At 41.1% G+C, this 8,170-nt stretch overlaps 1 long non-coding RNA gene across 1 annotated transcript; it reads right to left on the bottom strand.

The window, feature by feature from the left end:
* Positions 1-6,079: 6,079 nt before the first annotated feature.
* LOC106148180 lies at positions 6,080-7,834 on the bottom strand. Its single transcript, XR_001233393.1, has 2 exons — positions 7,738-7,834; positions 6,080-6,329 (listed from the first exon to the last, which is right to left on the bottom strand). It is a non-coding gene; the product is annotated as an uncharacterized LOC106148180 (long non-coding RNA).
* Between the last annotated feature and the right edge of the window lie 336 nt (positions 7,835-8,170).

The raw sequence follows: 8,170 nt of genomic DNA, 5'->3' as shown, positions 1-8,170 counted from the left end.
AAAAAAGAAAAGAAAAGAAAAGAAAAGAAAAGAAAAGAAAAGAAAAGAAAAGAAAAGAAAAGAAAAGGAAGGCACTTAGTTATCCCTGGATCCTCAAAGTGGAAATAGAGAGGTCATTTGAGATTTGGCTGCTTGGTGACCTAATGAATTTAGAGAAGAATGTTGGGAATTTGGACTATTAAGTTTTATAGTGTACTTTAAATTTCAGTTCATAGCGTACACCTGGGGGACTTCGTTTCACTTGTCAGCTATTACCAATCTTTTCAAAATTTGAGAAGCAAGTTTGGTGGACTTGCTTTGAATTAGAAATGCTTAAGTTAGAAATTCAGCTTTTAAAAAAATAAAAATATCAAGTGTTGATGAGAATATGGAGAAAGTAGAACTTCTGCCCTGCTGGTATAAATGAATTATAACTATAAAAATACAAGTTAAAACCTGTCATTAAATTACCAATGAGGTGAAAAGAAATGTATATTCTTTATATAAAAACTGTTATGTGTAGGATATATACAACAAAACCCAGTATGTAGTGATGTTTTTCATAAATCATGAATATATACATATAGATCATGAAATTTATACTTTAACCATTTTACATATGTAGTTTGGCAGCATTCAGTATATTCACATTGATATGCAGCCATCATCTCTACCCAGCCCACAGTTTTCTTCTCATTTTCCAATACCAAAACTCTGTACCCAATAACTATAAAACAATTCCATTTACTTATACTCACACCCTTGAGCAGTTCCTGTCAACCAGCATTGCACTGCCTGTCTCTTGACTATTTTAGGTACCTCCTAGTAGTAGAACTGCATAGTGTTTGCCTTTTGTGAATGAACTATTCTACTTAGCACAATGGCTTTGAGATTCATCATGGTACTGTGTGTCAGAATTCCCTTCCTTTTCAAGACTGAGCAATAGTCTGTTGTATGGGCATACCACATTGTCTTTATGCAGTGTCCCACAGAGGGACAATTTGGCTATCATGAATCCTGCTGTTCTAATCCTGGGTGCCTGAATACCTATTTGGTTTACTACTATATTTGCAGTTCTTTTAGGTCTACCCCCATATTTGATTTGTTGGATCATATGGTAATTCTATTTTTATTTTATTTTGTTTTTGAGGTACTGCCAGTCTGATTTCCATAGCATTTGTATTATTTTACATTTCTCTCATTAGGGCACAGGAGTTCCAATTTCTCCATGTCCTCCTCAACATTTGTTATTTTCTATTTTTTATATCCTAATGGGAGTGGAGTATCTCATCATGGGGTCCATTTGCATTTTCCTCATGATTAATGGTGATGAGCAGCTTTTCATGTGCTCATCGGTCTTTGTGTATCTTCTTTGGCAAAATCTCTGCTGTACTCCTTTACGAGGTTTGTTATTATGTTGTTGAATTTCATAGATGTATTTTTAAATTACATAATACACATTTAATGCTACCCTAATGCATTCTAGGGGAATCCCAGAACTTGGGATACAATGATTTATTATCAAATAGCCAACAGCCTGAGCACTTTCTGGTTGTTACCAGCCATAGAGAAGATAGGATGAGGAAATGAGCTACTTGGGAATATAGGCAGGCAGAACCCACTGGGTTGGTCATTCAGGCAAATTTTGCCGATCACTGTGTTACTTTTGACAAGTAGGTTATAAATTTAGGAAGTGAGTGACTCATTTTCCATTCCTGATGGTTGTATTACAAAAGGCCTTGCGTGTACTCGACTACTTACCAGCAGTAAGCACCCAAACACAGTCAGTCAGCTCGGGACGTGTGCTCCAAAGCTGTCAAGCAGGGCCGACTTCTCAGTTTCTAGGCTGTGCTGTGCAGAAACAGCCTCAGATTTTCTTCACAGTGTGGGTCACTGTGACCTCAAGTGTTCTGGCTCCACCTCTGGAATCCCTCCTCTGGCTATGGAAGTCCTGCCAAACTCTCTGGAATATAACAGCTTAGTCTGCCCCTGCTGCTACCACCGCCTCTGCTGCTCCTGGGGCTGCTGCGGTTTCCGAGCTGTGTCCCACTCACCCCCGTCTGGCCCCGACTTGTCCATTAGCCTTCCCTCCTGCCCCGCCAGCACCCCCTGCAGCAGTGCTTTCGCACCTTGCCTCATCCATCCTGAGCACGTGGCCAAAGTCAGGGGGACCTGTTGGAGCAGGCATGGCTGAGCGCTTGGCTGGCGGCCAGGAACCTGTTGTAAAGACTCCTTCTTGCTGTTTAAGATTAAACGAGGCTTGGGGATGATGCTGATGAAACTGTTTAGAAAGCTGGATGTGTTGCCCCTGTAGCCAGTCTAGGTCCTACCGTCATTACTGGGATCCGACTGACTTGCTTTTCAAGTCTGGGCGGATACACATTTGCAGGGATGCCCTCAGGACTTTCTACTTTAAACACATGCAGGGCAAATCCCGTTTTGAAAACTCTAAGAGGTTGTTTATTTTGCCAACACTGTAAAGGCTCTTCCCCAATACACAGACAGATTTTTTTTAACCACATGGAACTCATACACGTTTTTTCATCCTGCTACCATATTCTTGAAACACTTTCCAGCATGCATTCCGTTCTTTTAGCAGCTCTTAGCATAGCAGAGCCACCATGCTACAGAATAGGAGGCCGGGTATCCTGTGCATAGCACACTGATCTTTGGAGTCATACACGCTTCAATTACACTGCAGCCTCACAACTCACTAAGCAAAGCCAAGGCAAGTGTGTCAGACCCATTAGTTATCACATCCTTTGTTTCTCAAATGGTGAAAGTTCTCTTCATATCATAGCAAGAGTTATCTGGTGTCCATGTCCTAAACATGTGCTTGGCAATGTGTTAATGTTTGAAATCAAATTATGTTGTTAATGTTGAATTGGGAAATGGAACATAAGATTTTCAGTTATTATCAATGCATCCAGTCCAGTGAAGACAAGCATGTAATCAACTACAGGACAATGGAAAAGCTATGTGGAAGTTAATGAAAGAAAAGGTCGAAGGGGGAGCTAGTTAATTCTGCTGTGGCTAGAGAAACCATCAGTGCCCTTGCGGATGCCATATCAAAGGACTGAATTTAACAAATGAAAAAGATTTGGATGGATCTCTTACTGTTAGAAAATTACATACTTAATATGTATCTCAAAATGTCCCTTGAGCTTATGATATTCTTTCTCTCTTTCATTCCAAAACCCTAATTTTATCAAATCCTTCAGGCTTTACTCAGGTGTCTAATATTGCTTGATCCTTTCCATAATGATTGAGTAAATTAAATATTATGTAAAAGTATACTTGTATGCTGAGGCCTAAAAATAGTTTTTCCTATATAGAAATTTATTTTGGCAAAAGCACTTCTGTAATAGACTGTAACCTGTATTAACACGAGTGCCATCAATCATTCTCTGAGATGAATATGATAAACATTACCATTTTTGATCCAAATAAAGCTGGTAGAGCTAGGGAAAAAAAAACCATATGGGTTCTTTGCTTTTTTTAAAGTGAGGTACATTTTCATCCTGGAACTACTCAACTGTTTCTGAGACAATAATATGCCAGTTGAGTTTGGATACAATCTGCTGATATAACGTAAAGGTCTTAGAACAATAAACAAGACCTATAATATGGGGGCCTGATGGCATCAGGATAATTAGATCCAGCAGTACACTCTGTAACAACCAAATGAAAGAAAACCACAGCACAGCAAGCTAGAGGCACATTGCTATCCCACTTTTGCTAAATAACTCCGGCTAGATAATATTCAGTGATAATGAAAATAATCAGTAAAGTCTACTGCGTAAATTACTAAGGCAAGTTATACCTATAAAATTCCAGAAAAACAAAACCCAGAGGCAGGACACAGCACACTCCTAAACTCTCTCACTCACAACATACCGCTCTATTCCTGGTACTGAGACTGTAACAACCAGCTACAACAGACTCAGGACCACGGTTCAGATAGGAAATGAAAACAGCCATTCTGCATTGGAAAGTAATGATAATAGGATTACAATTACACAGCAGTTACAAACTGGCTGTTGTGTAAATGTGATCCATTCACAGGCCTTGTTTGACCAGTGAAATGATTTTCATTTAGTTACAAGGTTGCACATGAAAAGTTAGATTTCTCTCTTTGTTTTATAATTGGACCCCAGTGCCATCCAGGAGCATCTGTTTCTAGTACCCTCTGCCTCCCTTCTGCCAAGTGTCCATTCAGTGACGGGCTCTGGCCTCTGTGACTGCCTTTCTAATCTTACACCCCGAGTGCTCCAATCAACCCTTTTTGTCTCGTTTTTCTCCCCAGCACTGATGGCCTTTAGAATGCTGCTTTCCTGGGTTCCAAAGCTGAGATCTAAGCCCTGTGCTTCTTCACACTGTTTAAGTCATACCATGAGTATTTTTACCTGTGGCAAAAGACAAGTCAAAACCTCCTTACAAAACCAAGACGTTATTGGGTTTCCATCTAAGAAAAGATATCTGCTCTAATAAAGAAAAATAAAAGTGTTTCAGGAAGTTCCTCAAATATCCCTTATTAAAATCAGAAGTAATGTTTGAGCTGAGACCTAGACGAGGGCCCCCGTCTTCTCCGGTGTCAGATGCGCCCATGGACACCTCTGCAGATTCCCCCTCTGGCGCACGGCAAACCCTCTGGTCAGCCCAGTCAGATGCAGCTCTGAGGCAGAGGCCTGGTGCGGAAAGACAAGATCTCTGATCCCCAGTCCTGACCTGAGCCTTGCTCTGCTCAGAGAAACAGAGAATATGTCCAGTGTTGGGGTTCTATTTGCTAGTCATGAGTTATGTGACTTGGGACACATCTGCTCATCTTTTATTCCCTTTTGACACAAGCTTGGCTGTGGGAAATCTGCAGTTTCCCCATGGGCCTCCTCTGTGGTGAAGACAGACAGGGGTGAGGGGGCAGTAACACTTCCTGCAGTCTTCAACCATAAATCCACAGAGTTCATCTCCCTTGTTCCACAGCCCCATAATGCTACTTTCAGCTTCTGTTCAGACTTGCCTTGCAAACCCAGCCCAGGTAGTACAACGCTGATCATCCAAGGAAACTGTTTAACCATCATGCCTTTTATTCATGAATGGCTTGGGAGATTATGGACCGCAATCCAAAACGAGACTCTATATATCCCCAATGCTATGTTGCTGCATTGCTATGACCATTAAAAAGCCTGGTTTCATTTCATTCAAATACTGTACAGTACGCTGGGATGCTGAGAACACGGCCGTCACTTGGGTCTCCCGTTTCTTTTCCATTTCTTTCAACAAACTTCACTGGAGCAGAGGGTGTTGGCTCTCTGTTGCCTGAGTTCTGGACCTTGGAATTCCAACTCCGCCTTCTACTCTCCTCTTCAGGCGAGGAGACTACTCACAGCTCTGCAGCTCACATCATGTGTGTGTAAAGAAACGACAACAACAAAAGAAGCCTTCTTGGTTACCTGCTTTTGTTTCTTTGATTGGTTGATTGGTTGGTTGGAGGGAAGATTCTTGTTTTTTTTAAGTGTCTCTTAAATACCAGGACAGGGTATGTTTGCACCGTCAAACATTACACAAGTCCAGTGAGATACAAAGTTTGGAGATTGCCCCTTTGTTGTTAGGCAGTGCAGGTCCCAGCAGGAAACGCCCCAAGCTTAGGTCAGAGGAAGCCAGCAAGACGGAACCTGCCGAGCCCCACAACATAGGGAGGGAGGGAGGATGTCCACCACGGGACACTTTCTGCAGACAAGCGGCACACATTCTATGGTACTGGATACCGGAGAAGACTTTCTTAGTGGGATTTTAGGAGCACTTGCGTTTCTCTTTGTGATCGCAGGAGTGCCTACATAACCCACTCATCTCAAGTAGCCTGATTTTAGCATGAAAAATAGAAGAGAGAAGAGAAAGCCATTTTCTAAGATCTCTTAATTGCAAAGATCAGCTACGTGAATGGAACAAAAATCTGTGAAATTTAGCTGCCATGTAAAATACCTTGATCATCTGAAAGCACCGCTAACGTATATCAAGAATTCAGTGACGAAGTAGAGAGAAGCAAAAGTCAGCACTCACAGCATTAACACGGGGCTTATTTAAAGATGCTCTCCACTCCTTATGGCATGGAACGTTCACTATTTATTAGCTGGGGAAGGGGGAGGCTCATTTTGATATGCCCATTTGACTCATGGCAAATATAAAGAGCAGGGTCTCCCAGTAGAATATTTGCATGCACAGTCTAAGTGGGTCTCCTCCTGAGAACTTGCTAGAGTCTCTATGTCCTCACTGTTTCAAGATTGCTGCGGAGTTCGGAATTTCTTCCTTGCCCCTGTCTCAGCTGCCCGGCGCACTGAGATCATGAGGTATACCTTGTGCCGGAAAGGAAAAGTAAATATTAGGCCGCTGTAACTGAGGTCATAGTTTCTCCATGTCTAGACGCCCCAAGGACCCGCTGCCTCCTGAACCTGACGTGCGTTTCACAGACTTACGAGTGTGAGAATTGCTTTGTAGTGGGGCGCTCGTTCTGCACTTGCAGACAAGCTTCAAAGTTGCATTTCAGAATTTTGTGCTAAGTCTCTGCTCAGGTTATTTCTCCTTCCTCCACCCCAAACAAATGACTTGGCATAATGAGCTGATGGACAGTCTGACCACTGTGTTTCACAGTTTCACTCATCAGGTGAATGTCTGTAGGTTTTCGTAAACTAGCTACACTCCCATGCCGTTGTTTATGTAGCTCTCTTCAACCGCTTGAAGTTTATGAGTTTAAACGAGAAAGAGAAAAAGTATCTACTAAAAACAGCCTGAGAAAACAATTGCTTGTTGTAGAAAAAAATAAATGGGAATTGTTTTTAATGCTTCTCTTCTCCTTACACAGACCACTTCACTTTGGTTCTTTTATTGCTTTACTATGTCACAATATATAAAAAAGTCAAGTATGACGAAAGACACACACACACACATATGCACTTGGGCTTTTAAAGGTAGTCCAGGGAAATAAGTCTTTATGAATGGACCTGAACAACTGTATGGTTCATGACATTCAAAGCCTATATAGTTACTTGCAAAAATTTGCCAAATAATCACAAATGCAGATCTCTATGTGTACTTCTCCAAACAAAAATAGTATATTACTTCTTCTGCGGCCAACGGCCAAGTAAAATGCAGGCTGTATGTGTGTGTGTATGCGTGTGTGGTGTGTATGTGTATGTGTGTACAAGAGCAAGAAAGAGACAAAGAGACAGAGACAGAGACAGAGATAGAGACAGAACTATGTTTTTACAAAAATACCCTCTAGGCCTCTGTGAATATTTTAGGACATAATGTATTTTATTCAGTTCCTGTTCTGAGCACACTATATTCTTTAGTTTGTGTGTCTTCAGGTGATCCACAAGAGGTTATTTAGAGAAATATATAATAAAATGTCCTTTGAAATATGATTCCCAATGATAGCTCGGGTATTTATGTTTTTTAAATCAGAACTATTATACTACAAGTCCACAACAAAAAAAAAGAAAACAGAAAGCCCTCAATGAGGTGTAATGGTGCACGACTATAATTCCAACACTCTGGGAGGCTGATACAGGAAGATTAAAAGTTCAAGCAAGGCCAGCCTGAGCACTTTAGGAAAATAGTAAGACCCAGTCTCAAAATAAATTTAAAAAAGGGTTGAGGAGGTAGCTTAGTGCAGAATCCTGGATGCAATCCCCAGTACCACGAAAAAGAAAAGGAGAAAGGAAAAGAGAAATGCATGAAAAAAAGAAAGCCCTTACTCCTTACCGCCACTGCCAACACTTTAAGTTACATTGGTTCTGAAGCCGGTTGTTCTCTATGGGAATGTCTTCATGGTTTTAACTTTTTGGTTTGCTTTGGGCAAAGAGGAGAGCTGTCTCCGTGGTGCTAGCATAACAACAACAAAAGTAACAATAACATCAGGAAATGTATTGTTTAAATAACTATACACTGATACTGGCAAGTACTGCCCTACCTCCTGCGCAGAAGGGCCATGACTTAAAAGCAATAACGCTGCAAGGACAAACTTCTTACTTTCTCTAATTTTTGCTTCCTTCAAAAAGTAGAAGGGTGTATGAAATGTGCTGCTTTATTCACTCCTTTCATGTACACATTTTCCCTCTTGTTGGCAGTCTATCCCCACATCTAGCTTCTGTTAAATAATTTTAGAGTTCCCTACAACATTGTGAACTTATGTTGT

This window comes from Chinchilla lanigera, unplaced genomic scaffold (assembly GCF_000276665.1).
Source record: "Chinchilla lanigera isolate Chin_1 unplaced genomic scaffold, ChiLan1.0 scaffold00016, whole genome shotgun sequence".
Taxonomy (NCBI): Eukaryota; Metazoa; Chordata; class Mammalia; order Rodentia; family Chinchillidae; genus Chinchilla; species Chinchilla lanigera.
Note: the sequence above shows the minus strand (reverse complement) of the source record. Positions and strands in the feature narration are given on the sequence as shown.